Raw genomic sequence first — 20,787 nt, 5'->3', positions numbered from 1 at the left:
AATGTATCTATGTTCCTCAGCGAAGTTTCACAATCCTCTACACACTTTGCTTTGCCACTCACCTTAGTGTCATCTGCAAACTTTAACACACTGCACGTGGTCCCCAACTCCAAGTCACCTATGTAAATTGTAAATAATTGCAGTCCCACCACCGATCCCTGAGGCACACCACTAGTTACTGATTGCCAGCCAGAATAGCACTCATTTATCCTCACTCTTGGCTTCCTGTTGGTCAACCAATCCTCTATCCATTCTAATACTTTACCCATAACACTATGCATCTTTATCTTATGCATCTTTATCTTTTGCTTAACGTCGAATAGTTTGACCAATCGAATTGCATCTGGAACACAATACCTTATACTTCCCTTTAAAATAAGAAAATTGTTAGGGTCCAGACTATCTTCTCAATAAATTGTGAGGGGCTCTGGTCTAGTTCATAACACACAGAGCAGAAAAAACATATGACGATTGGAGCATGTTACCCACTATCTTATCAACATCCCCCCCCTCCCTTCCTCAACACCCCTTGTCCCTTGTCACAGGGCATGCAGTTCCAACACTGGACTGTTTTTCACCTCAGGAGCCACCACACAAAAATGGAAGAGAAGTCAATCTTGGGCTCAAGAGACTGCTGAAGATGATGAGGATCCATGTTTAAAAGGTAGGCTACAATCTGGAGTGGTGTCTTTACTTGATATAATTAGATCTGGAGTTTAGATTTTTAGCTCAGGAGAGACCACATATTTTTCAGTTTTGGGACTAGAAATTGAAATGTACGTTGCATTGCTATAATTAGAGTGTCAGGAGGGTTTTGCAATTTGAAAACCATTTGTTGCATATTTTGTTCAGTCAAATGGTGCAATGTTACTTTATGGAGCTGGAAGAATGAGAATTCGAGACTGAGTGGCTCTAAGAACCTTTTGATTTTAGAATTCTTCCTGACAACAGATTGGTTGAGCTGCAATGTATTAAAAAGCTGTAAATGCCAAGAACAGCAGGGGAGAAGAAACAATCAGAGCTTGCAGATGGAAAGCATCGCTCCCCCCCCCCCCCCCCCTCCCCCCACCTCTCTTTTTGAGGTAAATCAGAAAAAGTAAGAAAACTTAAAAGGAAGAATTCAAATATGAAAAAGACGCAAGTTCACCTGATTAACTCAAATTGAGAAATGACTGTCGCTCTACAGACAACAGCATGTCATTGTTGCTAAAATAAAAAAAAACTGTGAGAAAATTAACTTTCATCCTGTGGTCAAGGTTACTTATCCTTTTATATTCTTTGTCCACCTGCAGTATACATTAAACCATTTGTCTTTTCTCTGTCTTAATCTGATTTTGTGTGTGGGTGTGTGTGTGGGTGCGGGTGTGTGTGTGTACACTTGGGGATTTGAAGGGGTACAATTTAAGTTGCATAGTCCTTTCTTTTCACTGTTCTTGTTCAGGGTAAGTGTATTACAATAAATAGAGTTCTCTTTCTATTACTGATGATGCCTAGTGTGAATTGCTTTTGTCCTGAATAACAGTCATTTAGGCAAACCGATAATCTTGACAGTCTAATTAGAATCTTATATATTCATACATTTGGTAATGGCCTGAGAAACAGTGGTGTGCAGTTATGGTGCACTCTTCCCAGTTAAGTTATAATACGGTATGATTTAGTTCTGAAGAAGGGTGATTCTACTTGAAACATTAACTCTGCTTTCTCTCCACAGATGCTGCCAGACCTGCTGAGTTTGTCCAGCAATTTCTGATTTTGTTCAGATCTTCACCATATGCAAGTCCTCTGTTTTATGTTTGATTTAGTTTGCTGAACTTTGCCATTTCTAGAGCAAATCAAGTATTCTGCTAGTCTAATAAAGCAAAGAAGCCATTGTGTGCTATCATACATATCTCACCAACACAGTTTCAGAACACTAGCAGAATAGTATCACAACCAGCAACAGATGATTGATTAGATGAAATATCACAATTATGCTGTAATTGAAGAATAAGCAATTAATAATTAGTAGTTAATAAAGACTGTATTAATTTCTACTAATTACATTAACCAGCTCTATTTTAAAAAGCATTGTTAGAAGGAGACTGTGGGAAAGGATTGAATAAGAAGCCTCCAGGGTCTTTTTAATAGAACTTCCCCTTGAGACTCGAACTATAGGGACCCTAACGAATAAAAGCTTGTTCATTTTTAGGATAAACACTCTAAAGCATTCCAACGTCTTCAAGTGTAAGTCAAATGTGCATATGTGGACAATCCAATCAGATTGACTAATGTCACATTATTCGCAAGTTAAGTTTCAACAGAAACTTTCACATGAAGACTGAGGGTAGGGCAGTTAATCCAGAATTGTGTGTAAAAGGAACGTTCTGAGAGTCAACACTTTCAGCACTTTGTGCATCCTCTGTGAGTAGAAGTGTATTCCTGCTTCATGCTTGGATTTAGATCAGTCTGAACTAACTTAGTTATTGGGTCAGATAACCTCAGTCTGAAAATCAGATTCCTGTCAGCACAAAAGGTGCAAGTATTTTATCCAAAAGGAAAAGAATTTCTGTGCTCAAGCTGGGTTTCTATCGGCGATACATTTTAAAGTACAGAAAATTTACAGAATTCCCATTCTGTATCCTTTCCTGGTCAGTTAAATGGGACTTTGTTATTAAATCAGGTTTATTGGTCAATTTGATTTGATTGAATGAAGTTGATGTTATTTATTAACTTAATATCCCAGTCTAGCATGATTGGGATACCATTATCAAATCCAGGCATTTTCAAATCAACCTATTCACAGATATTATTACACACCTCTGCAGCAGGCGGGACTTCAACCCGGGTCTCCTAGAATTGAGGTGGGGACTCTACCACTACACCACAAGAGCCCCACTCGGTCAAATCTGTTTGGATATTTTAAATGGACCTGTTCAGAGATGTTACAACACAGCTGGGTGGCACGGTGGCTCAGTGGTTAGCACTGCTGCCTCACAGCACCAAAGTCCCAGAATCAATTCCAGTCTTGGGTGACTGTCTGTGTGGAGTTTGCACATTCTCCCCGTGTCTGCATGGGTTTGATCTGGTTTCTTCCCACAGTCCAAAGCTGTGCAGGTCAGGTAAATTGCCCATAGTTTTAGGTGCATTAGTCAGAGTGAAATGGTCTGGAGTGTCGGTGTGAACTGGTTGGGCTGAAGGGCCTGTTTCCACACTACAGGGAATCTAACCTGTGGAAGAGGTGACCTCCGGCTCCGTGGGATACCATTACTGTGCTACAAGAGAGCTTCTCTGTCAGTCTAGATATTTTTCTAATCAACCTGTTCAGAGATGTTATTACACATCATTGGTGCAGGTGGAACTTGAACCTGAACTCCCTAGCTCAGAGATAGAGATGCTCCCACTGCACCACAAGAACCCTCTTTGTCAAGTCTAATTTTTAACTTAGAAAAAAAATCTAGTTTTCTAATCAACCCATTTGGAAATGTTATTATATACCTCTGGAGCAGATGGGACTTGATCCCAGGCCTCCCACCTCTGAGATAGGGACACTACCAATGTGCCACATCAGTCCCCTCCTGTCATGTTTAAAGAATCTTTACTAAATTGTTTGAAGCTGTGAATTTGAGATTCTTAATTAGGCAAGCACAACAGATTTGAACTAATCTAAACACTTCTTTTTTTCTGAAGAATTATTGACAACAGGTACTGATAATCCATAGACAAAGACAGCTCTATGATTGAGTGAAGCCTTCATTGGTTGACAGAGTAGTGAGGAGTGGAATTCGTCTCAATGATTTAGACCAAAAGCCCACAGTTATCAGAGAGAAAATGGCCTACAGTACGATTACAGCTTACTCTGTAGAACTGCATAGGCCAGCTTGGCAAGGGAAGTAGTCTCAAGTGAGTAGACACACTGTGGACTTCTTTATAAAGTTTCAAGGTTAGAGATGAACCAGATTTTCACAATTAAGAAGTTTCCTGACTTGCTGGACCTGACTCAGAGTGGCAAAAGTCCATTAGCATAACCATAGTTGTTCTTCTATCTTAATGTCATATTCCCATGCTCTCTGCACACCCCTTGATATGTTTCACCTTGAGAAGTCATTCTATTTATTTCATAAACACATTTAGTAAGTCTTCTGTGGTAGAAACTTCCACAGGTTCACCACCTTCTGAGGGAAGAAATTTCTCCTCATCTCAGAGTGAAATGGCCTATCTTCTATTATGAGACTGTGGCCCCTTGTTCTGTAATCCCTGCTTTCCCCTCCCAGTTTGTCTAAACATTTGGGATTGCACATACTACTCACCAATCTGCTTGGGTTTTCTTCCAGAACTTACAGAATTTTGGAAGATGACAACAAATGCATCCACTATTTCCATGGCCATTACTTTTAGTATGCTGGGCGGGCCTGAGGAACTACGTGTCGATGAAATAAAGTGAACTGATAAAAATCTGATAGAGAATAAACATGAAAGAAAAACTCCCATGCATGAAAGCATCAACATTTTTAAATCTCCAGTGGTTAACTGCTAATGAAAACAAAGATACGTCTGTTTGTTCCCTTAAGCTGCTAACAGACTCTCGAAATTGTCAATCAATCTGTGAAATCAGAACCCTTTGCCGGAATCATTGTAGCTTTTTAAATTCCTTAAATTCTAATCATAGAGACAGAGTTATACAGCACCGAAACAGAACCTTTGGCCTAACTCATCCATGCCGACTAGACATGACCTAGTCCCATTTGCCAGCACTTGGCCCATATCCCTCTAAACCCTTCCTATTCATATGTCCATCAGATGCCTTTTCAATGTTGTAATTGTACCCACTTCCACCACTTCCTCTGGCAGCTCGTTCCATACACACACCATTCTCTGAATGAAAATGTTACACCTCAGGTCCCTTTGTAAATCTTTCCCCTCTCACCATAAACCTACCAGTTTTGGACTCCCCTACACTGGGAAAAACACCTTGACTATTCACCCTATGCATACCCCTCATGATTCTATAAACCTCAGCCTCTGACACTCAAGGTAAAAACCCCAGCATGTTCAGCCTCTCCTTATAACTCAAACCCTCCAGTCCCAGTAACATCCTTGTAAATCTTTTCTGCACACTCTCAAGTCGAACAACATCCTTTCTATTGGTGGGTAATCAGAATTGTATGCACTAAAAGTGGCCTAACCAATGTCCTGCACAGCCACTACATGACTTCCCAACTCCTATACTCAATGAACTGACCATTGAAGGCAAGTGTGCCAAATGTCTCCTTTTTCTTGACTTGAGCCTCCATGTCTCTAGTCATCCAGCATTCTCTACACCTACCAGCCTTGTCCTTCATACGAACCAGAACGTTCTGTCTCTGAACTCTCATTATCTAATTTTTAAAGGCCTTCTACTGCCCACCCTTTACCTGCGAATTGCTGCCCCCAATCAACTTTTGAAAGTTACTTCAATGTTAACATTTTGATTAATTCTGTCCTTTGCCATCACTATTTTAAAACTAAAATAATTATGCTCATTTGCCCCAAAGTGCTCCCCCACTGACCTCAGTCACTTGCCCTGCCTTATTTCCCAATTGAAGGTCAAGTATTGCTCTTTCTCCAGCAGATACATCCACATATTGAATAAAAAAGTTTTTTTGTACACAAATTCCTCCTCATCCAAGCCCTTAACACAATGACAGTCTCAGATTATGTTTGGAAAGTTAAAACCTCGTACCATTATAACCCTATTATTCTTACAAATATCTGAGATCTCCTTATATATGTATTTCTCAATGTCCTGCTGTTTAATGGGGGGGCCTATAATACAACAAGGTGATCATCCTCTTCTTATTTCTTAGTTCCCTGATCTCCCAGGAATATCCTCCCTAAGAACAGCCATAATGTTATCCCTAACTAAAAGCGCTATAACCCTCCTCTTGTACTTCCCTTTCTATCCTTCCTATAGTATCTATACCCTGGAACATTCAGCTGGTAGTCCTATCCATCCTGAGCCGCATTTGCGTAAAAGCTATGATATTGCAACCTCATGTTCACAATCATGCCCTCAGTTCATCTGCCTTACCTGTCAGGCCTCTTGCATTGAAATAAACCTAATCTAATTTATCAGTCTTACCTTGTTCTCTGCTTTGTTTTTGTCTGCCTTGACTACTTGACTTGGTCCCCTTATCTACTGTACCAGCCTCAGCCTTCTCTCACTGCTGCTTTGGTTCCCTCTGCCCCTCTTCCTAAAGCCACCTGAGTAGCACTAGCAAATTTCCCTGCAAGGATATTGATCCCCTTCCAATTCAGGTTGAACCTGTCCCTCTTGTACAAGTCATTCCTACCACTGAAGAGATCCCAGAAACGTGAACCCTCCTCCCCTGCACCAGCTCTTCAGCTTCACATTCAAATACTCTATCCTCCTACTCCTACTCTCAATATCATCCATATTAATTGCAGCGAGGGCGGAGAGAACGAGGACCGGGGGCTGCCGAGAAAATAAACATACCTTTTAAAAAGCTTCCCTCGGGGGTCTGCGGCCTCCATTTTAATTGCAGCAAGGGCGGAGAGCATGAGGACCAGGGGGCTGCCAGGAAGGTAAGCAAACCATTTAAAAAGCTGATATATTTGGGCAGCGGCTAAACCCGAGACACTACCCGTGCAGTGTCTCCCACCCTCCTCTTCTAACCAAAAAAAAAGACTCTGTGGTGTGTTGACAAGGTAAGGATTTTGGTAAGTTAATGTAAGTTGGTTAAAAAAAAACATTTCTTTCCTTTTTCGTAACTTTAGTCTCAACTTAGGTAAAGCTTAAGATTAAAAATGGCAGGAGGTCTCAGACCCATGTTATGCTCCTCTTGCTCACTGTGGCAGCTCAGGGACACAGCTGATGTCCCTGGCTCCTTCACGTGCAGGAAGTGTGTCCAGTTGCAGCTGTTGTTAGACCCCTGCATGACAGCTCTGGAGCGGCAGATGGACTCACTTTGGAGCACCCACGATGGTGAGGGGGTTGTGGATAGCACGTTTAGTGAATTGGTCAAACCACAGGTTAGGATTGCTGAGGGAGAAAGGGAAAAGGCAGAGAAAGAACAGGAAGGCAGTGCAGGTGTCCACTGCGGTCATCCCCCTCCAAAACAGGTATACCATTTTGGATGGAGATGACTGCAGGGGACACCTGAACTGTCTTCCTGCTCTTTCTTTGCTTTTTGGTCACCCATTCCCTTTCGGTATACTGTTTTAGATACTGTTGGGGGTGATGACTCACTAGGGGAAGGCAGCAGTAATCAGGCTCATGGCACCGTGGCTGGTTCTGCTGTACAGAAGGGTGGGAAAAAGAGTGGAAGGGCTATAATCATAGGGGATTCAACTGTAAGCGGAGTAGATAGGCATTTCTGTGGTCGAAAATGAGACTCCTGAATGGTATGTTGCCTCCCAGGTGCACGGGTCAGGAATGTCACAGATCATTCTCAAGGGGGAGAGTGAACAGTCAGTGGTCGTGGTGCATACAGGCACCAATGATATAAGTTAAAAAACGGGATGAGGTCCTACAAGCAGAATTTAGGAAGTTCGGAACTAAGTTAAACTGTAGGACCTCAGAGGTAGTAATCTCAGGATTGCTACCAGTGCCATGTGCGAGTCAGAGTAGGAATGATAGAATAAGCAGGATGAATGCGTGGCTTGAGAGATGGTGCAGGAGGGAGGGGTTCAGATTTTTGGGACATCTGGATGCGAGCATAAGAGGTGCAGTTAGTAAGTTTGCAGATGACACCAAAGTTGGAGGTGTAGTGGACAGCGAAGAGGGTTACCTCAGATTACAACATGATCTTGACCAGATCGGCCAATAGGCTGAGAAGTGGCAGATGGAGTTTAATTCAGATTTTGGTTAGGACTTTGGTTAGGCCACTGTTGGAATATTGTGTGCAATTCTGGTCTCCTTCCTATTGGAAAGATGTTGTGAAACTTGAAAGGGTTCAGAAAAGATTTACAAGGATGTTGCCAGGGTTGGAGGATTTGAGCTATAGGGAGAGGCTGAACAGGCTGGGGCTGTTTTCCTTGGAGCGTCAGAGGCTGAGGGGTGATCTTATAGAGGTTTATAAAATTATGAGTGGCATGGATAGGATAAATAGGCAAAGTCTTTTCCCTGGGGTGGGGGAGTCCAGAATTAGAGGGCATAGGTTTAGGGTGAGAGGGGAAAGATATAAAAGAGACCTAAGGGGCAACATTTTCATGCAGAGGGTGGTATGTGTATGGAATGAACTGCCAGAGGATATTGTGGAGGTTGGTACAAATGCAACATTTAAGAGGCAGTTGGATTGGTATATGAATAGGAAGGGTTTGGAGGGATATGGGCTGGGTGCTGGCAGGTGGGACTAGATTGGGTTGGGATATCTGGTCGGCATGGACGGGTTGGACCGAAGGGTCTGTTTCCATGCTGTACATTTCTATGGCTCTATGACTCTAGGTAATCCAGCTCCTGACTTCCCATTGCCTGTCCATTGCAAGTCAACAGTGTGATGGAAGACTCCCCACTTGTCTGGATGGGTGAAGCTCCAATAACACTCAAGAAGTTCAACACAATCCAGAACAAAGCAACCCACTTGATCGGCACCACATCCACAAGCATCTGCTCACTCCATCATTGACAGAAAGTAACAGCTATGTACTATCCACAAGAGGCACTGCAGAAATTCATCAAAGCACCTTAAATTAGCATCTTCCAAACCAACAACCAAATTATTTGGAAGGACAGGGCAGCATATACGTGGAAACAACACCACCGACAGGTTTCTCTCCAAGCCACTCACCATCTGGAGTTGGAAATATATTGCTGTACCTTCAGTGGAACTCTCTTTTTATCAGCGTTGTGCATGTACAGACACCAAATAGACTGCAACAACTCAAGTCATCAGTTGACCACGATCTTCTCAAGGGCAATTAAGGAAGTTCAATAAATGCAGGTCTAGCTAGCGAAGCTAAAAAAATGTCTGGGAAGCTCATCATGTACAAATGCAGAAAAGTGGATAAAGTCACTATGAATCAGGCACAGTCTTACGAGATTATCAGCAAAGTTGCAGTTTAAGGCATAGCATTGATCAAGCTGTCAGCTAGTACAGGAACAAACAAGGTGTCCAAAGATTAAAGTGATAGGAAATACATATCAGGGTTAGCTGCCTAATAGCTAAGACTCCAAACTCTGGGATATACAATTTACCCGACGTAGTCCTATTGCCAATCTTTATACCCTGTGTTGAATTTGCCAATCTCAAACTGTTTCCACTGTCAGTGCTGCTGTAATACAGTCACGTTAAAAAAAAAGTTTGTTGATCCAAAAGTAATTGAGCAAAGAAATTATGCAAGGCCAGAACCATGTGAAGGTTATTCCAATCATTTGGTGATGATGGCTTCTATATCTTGACTGTCACCCATAACTGATGCATTAATAGCAGTGATGGCCAAAATCACTTGCAAACCACAATCCAACAGTTCAATCTCAAGACTCATGCTGTGACCTTGTCCTAACATTTGCCAACCATTATTCAGTTAGATTCCAAAGACAGATTGACAATCACCATTTTTCAAGCAATGATACAGGCAATGACATGCTGGTTAGTTACATCACTGCAAATGCTTCCAATCTGATAGTATACACAGTTACAAGTCGGCAGACAGTTCAAATCTTACATAGTCCAGTGGTCTCCAAGTATTGGCAATTCAACAACTAGCCTAAAAGGTGCATGTCATTCTTTATTTCATTTATAACATTATATAGTTTCTTGAGCAATTTTCAAGAGAACCACAGTTCTTCTCTGATTTAGATTTGACATTTTCTCTGCCTATATCTAAGCAAATAAAAGTATTTGAAATTGGCAATAAGGAGAATTTGGACAGTGGCAACTTGAATGCAACATATACTGCCTACATGAATTATTTTTATAATGCATTCGCCAGACTGGATATAAAAGGTTACAGAATCAAGACACCAGCTTAAACCAATAACTGATATTGTTTACAGAAGAAATACAAACCATTAGTATATGGGCTTATCACAGCAATATATATATATTTCTCCAGACTCCTGACTATATGCAGTTTTTTTTTACAAGGTAAATGTGCAGCATGTTTACTATTGGAAGTTTTCAGAGTCAGGAACACTCCAAAGACCTTTCAAAATGTTGGGTGGGACCTGAGTATGGGAGTCCTGCTGCCATTTTGCTAGTTGGAAAAAGGAGACAGGGTGTGAATTGCACCTGAGGAAAACCAGAAGTCAGCAGGACTCGGTTGTGTTTAGTGTTGAGTTTAAATGAAACACATTTGACTGTTGCAATGGCTTTAATTTCAATGTTGGAGTCAAATAGTAAGGGAGCGTGAAAGTGAGAGTAGGAATAGGAGGATGTTGGGATTTGGGAATGCCAGCTTTTGGGTCAGAGATTCAGCGAGGACTTGAGGGAAAAATCTCCATGCCTACCAGCAATGTACAGAAATATTCTTTATTGCTGAAGTCAAATAAAGTGTACAGGCCCCAGATTTCAAAGGACTCAGGACGGCATTAGTGCCGAAACATTTTGTGAGACTCTCCAACAGTCACAACATTAAAAGGCATCTAGATGGGTATATGAATAGGAATGGTTTAAAGGGATATGGGCCAAAATGCTGGCCAATGGGACTAGATGTATTTAGGATATCTGGTCGACATGGGCGAGTTGGACCCAATAGTCTGTTTCCATGCTGTACATTTCTATGACTCTGTGACACTGTTAATCCCTGTCCCAAGTTAAATGGGAAACAGTACACACTCATGTTGCCTGGTCAAATGAACTCAATCCTAACTGTCAGAATCATGTTTAGGTTTCAAAAGACAAACTCTTCAAACTTGCTTCCTATTGGTAGAGAAAAACCCAAGGGATTTTAGACTGTCAATGCATTCTGACTGCAAATTTGATAAAATGGATACTAGAGAGAGCTGAGACAAGCTAATTAAGAAAGCTGCTGTTTAGTTAGTTGAGCTCAGTGAAGGGAATGGCAGAAGGAATACTAATATCCCTGGATTTGGGAGTGGAAAATCAGTCACAGTTTCTCCTCTGGATTACCATCAGACAGAGACATCAAGGAATGTATGGTGGAGAAATGATTGGACTTCCCAAGCTAGACTCAGCCATAAAGAATGGTCACCGAAAGATTGATATCTTCTCTAAGTGACACCCAGTAAAACACTGTTGCCTCCAGGAGAGGAGATGGAAGAAAACTAACCAGCGAGGAAACAAAACACAAAACAACTCTTAATTACAATGCAAAACGGGAATGCGACCCTCATAATAATTTCTGACCACTGCAGATTTACCACCTATTACATAAAATAAATGACAAAGCTCTTTATATTGTAGTTGGTGAATACACTTTGTAGTTTTATATTCAATTCTATAGAATAGCTTTAATCCCTGGTCTATGCTGATTGCTGATCTCAGCAGCAGAAGTAGGAATGCTACAGTTAACTCCTAGTTGCTTGGGGTGTTAACATGTAGGAATTTCCACTTCCGACTGCAATCCAGTAATTGATTTTGCAAGTGAATGCCTTGGGTCGACATAAATAATCTCTAATATGATGAAAGCATAGAATGAGATCGTCAGATCGAGGTTAGGGGTGGGGAGTTTGCTTGTCTGTAGGTGTTGGGTGGGGAGTGTGGGTTAGAGGTGTGTCAGAGTGGAAGGAGAGAGTAGGGTTGGCACCAGACCAAGTTGAGGAGGGAGAGAATGGGGGGTAAGGTCAGACCCTGAATTGATGGGAAAGGAGGAGGTTTCAAATTCAGTCTGGAGTGGGGAGTTGGAGTGCTGGTCAGATGGGCCAAAGAGTTTGGGTGGGCCGAGTCAGATGCCAGAAAAGAGGGGTGGATTGTGTTTCTGGTCTGAGGCAGGGTGGGTGGGGTATAGAGTTGAGTTGTGTCTCGACCAGGATGAAAGCAGGGATGGGCAATTTTGTCCAAGGTGGTAGTCAATATGAATGATTGGGATGGGCAGCAGCAGAAGTAGCGAGCCAGGAGTTAGAGAAGCTTATACGCTCTATAACAGTTCCTGTCCAGCCATTCAGATAAGTCAATCAGGCCCTTCTGAAGTCTCCACCTCTGGGCAATTCCTGTGTGGTCATTGTATTAGGATTCCAACATGATCCCAATGTGAATCTTCCAGGGCATGTTCAAAGACAGGAAGATCAGGGCCATAATCTTTCAAAATGTGATTTGAATAAATACTTTAATAGAAAAACTTTGCAGGGCCATAAGGAAAAAGCAGATCAGTGAGATGAATTGGATAGTTCCTTTAGCACAGCCACCATGTTCCTAATGACCACCTTCTGAAGAAGAGGATTCTGTGCTTCCATAGCACACTGGCATTCCAATGGATTGCGTCTGATAAGGTTCTCAGTTGATATAAATGTACAGTTAACCTGCAGGGGATCCTGAATTGTGGATACAGCACATTTAGCACTAAATATGGTTTAACAATCCCCAATCTAGCCCAGTATCATTGAGTTTTGTTGTAGCACTTCCACAATGGCAAAATTTTTTAAAAAGCTGCAGAACCCTCCTGCTTATACCTTGAGCACTCTATGTACAGAGGCAGAGCAGACGAGAATTAATTTAGTGCAGCTTCTCCAGCTAGCCTGATGTTGTTTAGCCCTATCTAGGTAACCAGTTCAAATGACTAGAAAGTCCATTATCACTAACCCATTATTGGAAATAGTCATGACGAAGGCTATGACCCTTAAGCGCGCATTCTGCTGAGTGTATTTATTTTTCAATTATTTTTACTTTGCTAGCTCTATGCCTTTTGAGTCTAGAAAGTTCAATTTCTGGGGTCATCTGAGTGTGATTAACTGTAGTGTCAGGACAATCACTAGCCTGCCATTAGAACAAAAATTAAATTGGCTTGCCAAGTTAGCACTTTCCCCAGACTGAAGCCATGCTCTTTTATAGAGGTTGCTTTAGTGCTGACAGGAGCTGCCTGTCAGCTGGCAAACAGCTATTGTCCCTGGGAATCCTGTGTACTTATTTAGCAAACTCATTTGTTTATTTCATTATTGTAAGGGACAAACAGCCAACTGCTGATTTTACGGTTGTGACTTTCTAGGCCAGATTCTGTGTATTAGAAAGAAAGCCCTCGTGCTGCTCAAATGTGCTGATCATAGTTTGCTCATTGTTTGTATGATTCTCGAGTAGATTGGAACTGTGTGAACTGCAGAGTTTAATTTTATGCTAAAAGGCTCTATCGTGTCTCTTGTACAAGTTCTTACCTGTGGCAGGGTTAACAGTGGCCAGTGACTTCTGTGGGACACGACCTGAACAAGGCATCCATTTTGGCTGCTTTCTTCCTGTCAGGTCATGGGCAAGTTATTCAAAATGGAGGCAATTTCAAAATGCTTTATGTCATGGTTACTATGCAAGACATTTCAATAAATATAAAATCGATTTAAAAGAAAGGCTACTCCTAAGGGCAGCAATCTGCAGTGGCCTGGTGGGTAAGTCATTAGTGAGTAAATATTTTCTAATCAACCTGTTCAGAGATGTTATTACACACCTCTGGAGCAGGTAGGATTTGAACCCGGGCCTCCTGACACAGAAGTAGAGATAACAGGGAAAATTTAATAATCCTTGTTACCTCGAGGATTTTTAAATAAGGAATAAGACAGAGCGCTTTTGACTCTGTTCTTTCCAATAGCCAAGATATTTTCCCCAGGATACAGGAGTCCAAAACCTGAGGGCACAGGTTTGGGGTGAGCTATAGGGAGAGGCTGAACAGGCTGGGGCTGTTTTCCCTGGATTTTTGGGGGCTGAGGGGTGGCCTTGTGGAAGTTTATAAAATCATGAGGGGCATGATTTTATAAACGGTAAATAGACACAGTCTTTTCCCTGGGGTGGGGGAGTCCAGAATTAGAGGGCATAGGTTTGGGGTAAGAGGGCAAAGATTTATAAAGGATCTTAAAAGGTGGTGCATGTATGGAATGAGCTGGAAGTGGTGGAGGCAAGAATAATTACAACATTTTAAAGGCATCTGGATGGGTACATGAATAGGAAGGGTTTAGGGGGATATGGGCCAAATGTTGGCAAGTGGGACCAGATTAATTTAGGATGTCTGGTCAGCATGGATGAGTTGGACTGAAGGGTCTGGTTCTGTGCTGTATAACTCTATGACTTTATAACTAGATGGACAGCCAAAACGTCAAATGGAGCTGCTGCTTGATAAATTAACCAGGCAAATACATGGGCTCTGGTGGTGGGCAGCATGAAATAATGGTGTTGCTGAATCACTTGAAGCCCAATCTAACTGACAGCTAAACAGATCCACAGCCAGTCCTTACCGAGACAAACAATCTTCCCAAACCTTCTATCCAGACAGGGTACAAAGTAATGATCTTTCAGTTTCAACCACGACGAACTTCACCGAGGCTGGAGACTTAATGTGTGAGCAGTTCCAGTTTTCTGATCATTTGTATTCTGGAAAACCTTCCTCCCTCTCTGCAGCTACCCCCCGCCAACACCAACCCCCACAAAATCTTCCGTATCCATCTCCCATCTCATGCTGTATCAGGGTGAAACATTCTCTGAATGTGTGAACTGTCGCACCACTGCTGAGCATTAAATCGTGCTAAATTATGATTTAAGGCGCTGTCTGTTTTCCTTTTTATCACCTGCAGTACTAACTGAGATCGCCACAGGATTCATTCATCAAGCATCATCTCCATCGGCTGAAGCTCGACTATTTATTTATATAATGTGACAGGAGACAGCAGCTGCTAATTATGGATAGATTACTGTGTGTGTGAGGCCTACATCAGTGTTTCTGAAAATGAATGGCGCAGCAGGGGGGTGGTGTCAGCCATTCTCCTCGCATCAAACTGCAATCAAAATACACTTTCTTTTGTCATTAACAGAGGGTGGGGGAGGACCTAATTGCCTTTGAGCCGCACATCACTGTCTGCACAAATACGGGACGTTTGATTTCCCCATTTGTATTCGTGTGCTGCCTTCGAAGGCAGTAATGTTTTATGGAACAGGCATTGGCCATTTGACTAGAAAGACAGAGTGCCGCCTCATGAGCTGGTTTTGCTCCTCAGATCCATTGCTTTAGATTCAGGCATTTATAAAAAATAAACAGCTCATGTGTCAGAACCATACAGTTCTGGAGAGAAGAACAATGCTGGCAACAGATATCACGTGTTGGTACTGATATTTGCTGCCAGGGATGACATATTGTCTCCATGGTGCTGGACATGGAGTTAGTCTGTCCACAGCTGTGTGTAAACGCAGACCTACACACTCATGCTACCTTTGCACTAGACTGTTTCAGCTCTAGCTTTTCAGTAGCAGCAAAACCAACTTGAATACAGGCAGAGATTCCTGTCTCTAGGTATTGAATACAGTAAGGCAGACTCTGTAGTTTAAGAGGTTAATAGCTGTAATGCTAGTGTTAGAGAGTAACACCAGTGATGGCAGATCATATAGAATAGACCCTCAGGGAAGAAGGTTCCAATGTCGTCCTATTCAACTATGTCTCTGCGAATGTGTAAGTAGACAAAAAAAAAGTATTAATTTGATCCAGTATGGTTTCCAGTCTTTATCTGTCAAAAGCATAAATAACTCAGTTGTGATATTTCTATATGGTGGCAGCAGTCTGCAAAGCCTTTATCAAGGATCCGAGCTCATGCTGATCGAGGCAGGAAAATGAAAGGCCACTGGTCCAGCACAGCACGTTTAAGAAAGTGCCCACAGCGATAATCTAAGCCACTGATTGTTACCAAAGTCTCATGTTGGCTGACTGGAAATCAACAGAGCGATGGAAAAAGCCTTCCAACTTTCTGAGCTCCTGGAACACGTGAAGGGCCCTGATCATGCTGGGCAATGATTCAGTTGGCATCATCGCTTTGACTGGATGTGCTCAGAAGCCCAACAAGAATCAGGCTGGTGTCCTGTTGGATGCAATCAGTAGCAGTTCAGCCACCATTATGATTTGGCAGGTGATTGAAGAAGAAGCTGCTGAATGAGAGTAAGTCTTTAAGGCCTGATATTAGTTTACAGTGCATTCTATAATAAATCAGAAATAGATCATACAGCACAATAAAAGGCCATGGTGGCTATTAATTCCTTTATTAATAAACTGTACAGCCTTGCTGAGTATCGCCAATATGTAAACTGAGTGATGAGCTTATAAGAGACCACCTTGCGGTAGGAGTACTGGATTAAGCTTTATTGGAATGCTTGCAGTTTAAGGAAGATGTTATGTCAGTGCTGTTCACCAAATAGGCTGCACTTCTTTAAGCAAAGCAAGCTTTTGATCCAAGAGCACAGGGCAAATTGTCAATTTTGACTTCGTCCAAATTATCACTTACACAGTTGCTAATGTGAAGGAAGAATATAGAACTGGTGGAAGAGGGCATAGTCATCGCTTTATATTGCTTTACATTTACAATGTGGTTGGAGATCACCTCAGTGGTGCAAGATTGTCAAGTTGTTTGTGCTGAGTGCCAAACATACCAAAAAGGGGTCATTTTTGGATGCTTTGCTCCTGTCTCCAGAAGAAAATTTTAAAACCAGATCATTTTATTGTACAACTGTCCAAGAAGTACCGAAGAACAAGATGATTTCTCCTTACAGGAAGTGATTGACCCGAAAGAATTCTAGTATGCAGATGTTTTGGTTAAGGCAGTATTATGAATTTGAAACTGGGCCAAGGTACAGGAGTCTCCATTCTTTCTGAGACGAGGATGTGGCTGAAGCCTAAATTTCCCCAACCATTTTCCATTCAACTCAATGGCACAGTATTTCATTGAGGAAGTAAGGGCTAGCATGTGCTGCATTTTGATTTAGGAGAGAGATTACCCATAGTTTGTGTGTCATTCATAAACAGAATTGTTCTTTCTTAAACAATAAGCTTGTGTAGCTTTGAATCTTCTTTCGTCACCAGCAGCAGAAGAAATTCTATTTGATTCAATACACTGTAATCAGACATTGTTGAAGAAATGATGTTCATAGGACCACAGGAGGATATCATAGATCTTTTTTTTTTGTGGAGAGGTAGATGAAGCAGGAAATAGATGCACCAAGGATGAAGCCTCAAGATGACAAGTTGGACCTTAATTTGCTCTTTAAGGAAAAACTATAAGAGACATTGGTTAGGCCTCACTTTTGGAATGTTTTGTGCAATTCTGGTCTCCCTCCTATAGGAAAGATTTGTGAAAATTGAAAGGGTTCAGAAAAGATTTACAAGGATGTTGCCAGGGTTGGAGGGTTTGAGCTAAAGGGGGAGGCTGTTTTCCCTGGAACATCAGAGGCTGAGGGGTGATCTTATAGAGGTTTATAAAATCATGAGGAGCATAGATAGGGTAAATAAAAAAGGTCTTTTTCCTAGGGTGGGGGAGTCCAGAACTAGATGGCATAGGTTTGGGGTGAGAGATTTATAAGGGATCTAAGGGGTAACATTTTCACACAAAAGGTGGTGCGTGTATGGAATGAGCTGCCAGAAGAAGTGGTGGACGTTGGTACAATTACAACATTTACAACGGTGCCATTGTGGCTCAGTGCCAGGGACGTGGGTTCGATTCCAACCTCGGGCGACTGTCTGTACGGAGTTTGCACGTTCTGTCCATGTCTGTGTGGGTTTCCTCCGAGTGCTCCGGTTTCCTCCCACAATCCAAAGATGTGCAGGTCAGGTGACTTGGTCATGCTAAATTGCCCATAATGATAGGTGCATTAGTCAGGAATAAATATAAGGTAGGGGAATGGGTCTGGGTGGGTTACTCTTCGGAGGGTCGGTGTGGCCTTGTTGGCCCGAAGGCTCTGTTTCCATACTGTAGGGAATCTAATCTAATCTAATTTAATCTGGGTGGGTGTATGAATAAAAAAGGTTTGGAGGGTGAGAGTCCAAGTGCTGGCAAATGGGACTAGATTAATTTAGGATATCTGGTTGGGATTGATGAGTTGGACCGAACGGTCTATTTCCGTGCTGTACATCTCTATGACTCTAATAAAGATGCCAATGCTGTTGCTGGTCTATTGATGGAGGAGATTCGGAATCTTGCTTTGATCTATGAAGCCTGTGTAAATGATGTCCATGACAGCTCTGATATCCCTGTTGCACAGGACCCGTATATTACATGAGGGAGACTATTGAGGTTCTGAAAAAGAACATCAAAGAAGCACACTTGGTTGGAAAAAACTGTCACGGAAGAGGACTGTATTTCGGCCATGTGCAACACCTATCCTGTGAAAATGCTGCAGCAGAAAGAACTGAAACATAATGGTAGGAATTTAAAAAAGGAATAAATAGATTCCAGTATCACCAAACAGATGAAGATTTGACAATACATTGCAATCTGCAGATATAGAATTGCAGAGTGCCATTTTGTCGTACGGGTCAACCAGACAAACTAATGATATTCTATATCTCTTGTTCTCAACCAAAATGGGTAGGTTTTCAAGCAATCGCTGAGGAACCGTTTATGCAGCAAAAGGTTGAAGTGGAGCTAAAAGGATTGCTGCTGAAATTCAGCATTCTGTTTCACAGCAGGATTGTCTGTATCATGGAGAAAGTGAGGACTGCACATGCTGGAGAGTCAGAGTCAAAAGGTATGGTGCTGGAAAAGCACAGCAGGGCAGGCAGCATCCGAGGAGCAGGAGAGGCAACCTTTCAGGCAGTAGCCCTTCCTGATGAAGGACGTATGCCTGAAACGTTGACTCTCCTGCTCCTCGGATGCTGCCTGATCTGCTGTGTTTTTCCAGTGCCACACTTTTCAACTTTGGCTGTATCATGTCCAAGGATAAACTGGCTTCAGAGAAGATGATAGTCAGACAACACTATCAAATAATAGAGAAGGATTCATGCATGAGAAATGGGGTAAAAGAATAATCTGAACATACGCCAGTAGAAGAGGGTTTAAACATGATATCACATTAAAAGAGATTATAAGGGTATCAGTAGAATATGTTGGCCACAGAGTGAGTAACTGAAGAAGTACCAGAACCAGATGTCACTCTGATCATCAGTGTACCCTTTTGGAGGGAACACCTGATGTTAATCTTGAATGTTCAGTCAGGTCTGTGGCTACCAATCCTTATCTTGATGTAAGTGTCCAGAGCAGTCAAATTTCCTTGAATCTACACGTATATTCTATTAGTGATTATGGTGAAATCTTAGTTTCTGCTGGAGGTCCCGAGATGTAATTGTTTGCAGAGGAGTAATCTCAAGCTGAAGAGAGTGTGGAGTGTTGATACTACTTACCAGAGGAGAAATTCTTGCCCCAGGAGTGAGCAGGTAATCATCATTCATTCATCCTTCGAATGGTCTTTGAGGTGGTCTTCATTCCTCTTATTGTCTAGATTAGAGTGCTGGAAAAGCACAGTAGGTCAACCAGCATCCGAGAAGCAGGAAAATCCTGTTGTGCTTTTCCAGCACCACTCTAATCTAGACTTTGGTTTCCAGTCCTCACTTTTGCCTCCTTCATTCCACTTATTATCTACCTAATTTCTTGTTGGATGAAGATCTGAATTGTTCTTTTGTCATCACCGCAGCTGCAGAAGATACAACTGTGGAGCTCTTAACTGGAGCTGAAAGTGCTTCATTTTCACGCGCCAATACATTCACCTTTCTCTGTTGCACAATGATTTTGCTTTCAAGTCATCAACAGTGTTACAACCCTAGTATCTGACTCTGCCAACGTGTTTGTGTTCCAGGGAGAAAATAATGAAGCACACATGTCCCTGAATACTTCAGAACAGATCAAGAACAATGTTGGAGATTGACACCTTCGACAAAAGAGACCTTGGATGGGGAGGGGAATGTGGAAGTAGGATGAAAATAGCTAGCATGATTTCTGTTGACTTCACATCACATGAAAACAGGACCTGAGGGAAAATAAAGGTTCTAATGGAGTCCTGCTGAACCATGTCACTGTTAGTATTATAAATAGTTAATAAATGTTCATTAGATTGCATTGGTATGGTTCCCAGGCCTCATCTGCCTGAAACATTCAGAACCTGGTTGTGATATTTATGTCACCTCAACCAAATTATAATGTGGAAGGGCCCTGCCTGAAAGCCTCTGCAGTATCCAGTAGCAAAGTCAGCTGTCATTCTCTGTGTTTTTAAATTTTTTGCAGGCTAAAGAGTAGCTAATCTTGAATGAAAATGTTATCTACTTGGATTTGTCTTCCAGAGTATTATTTTAAAGGTAAAATGCAGACAGAACATCATGCAAAACTTTTTCCTAAACTCTGTACAATACGATTGAACATTCCCATAATGCATATGGAAGTATAACTTTTAAACATTGAATACATAATTAAATATGTGGAAAGGGCATGCCAAACGACAAGTAAATTTCATTGCATTTTAAAAATTCATTGATGGGATGTGATTTCTCTGGCAGCATTTATTGCTAGAAAATGTTTATTAGTTTGGTCTTGGATACATAAAACATTCACCAGAATGTTAGAAAAACACATCCATTTATATTATGTTTTTCACAACTTCAGACAGTTCCAAATCAATTACAGAAAGTGCTTTCGCAGTATAGTCACTGTTGTGATGGAAGAGTCACAGCAATACATTGTATACAGCAAGGCCTCACAAATGGCATTATGGTAAGGACTAGATTACCTTTCCTTAGGTGTTCATTGAAAACTAAAAATTGGCGTGGTCTTCGGGGAACGGGCCTGCATTTTGTAATAGTATAATGGGATGTTTCACATTCACCTGAGAGGACAGGTTTGGTCACACCCAAAAGAAGGTATCTGTCATAATGCAGCAATCTCAGTTTTGCACTGGACTGCCTGCCTGGATGCTG

The 20,787-nt window shown here is 41.8% G+C and overlaps 1 long non-coding RNA gene across 1 annotated transcript; it reads left to right on the top strand.

The window, feature by feature from the left end:
- The first annotated feature begins 15,283 nt into the window (after positions 1–15,283).
- Positions 15,284–20,295, top strand: LOC148147973 (uncharacterized). The gene is made up of 3 exons (XR_015759276.1): positions 15,284–15,513; positions 15,618–15,993; positions 19,677–20,295. It is a non-coding gene; the product is annotated as an uncharacterized LOC148147973 (long non-coding RNA).
- The last annotated feature ends 492 nt before the right edge of the window (positions 20,296–20,787 follow it).

The sequence above is a fragment of the Chiloscyllium plagiosum genome, unplaced genomic scaffold (assembly GCF_037043375.1).
Source record: "Chiloscyllium plagiosum isolate Xiang-an unplaced genomic scaffold, Cpla_swu_hap1 HiC_scaffold_14, whole genome shotgun sequence".
Classification (NCBI taxonomy): domain Eukaryota; kingdom Metazoa; phylum Chordata; class Chondrichthyes; order Orectolobiformes; family Hemiscylliidae; genus Chiloscyllium; species Chiloscyllium plagiosum.
This window is presented reverse-complemented; position numbering and strand designations above follow the sequence as displayed.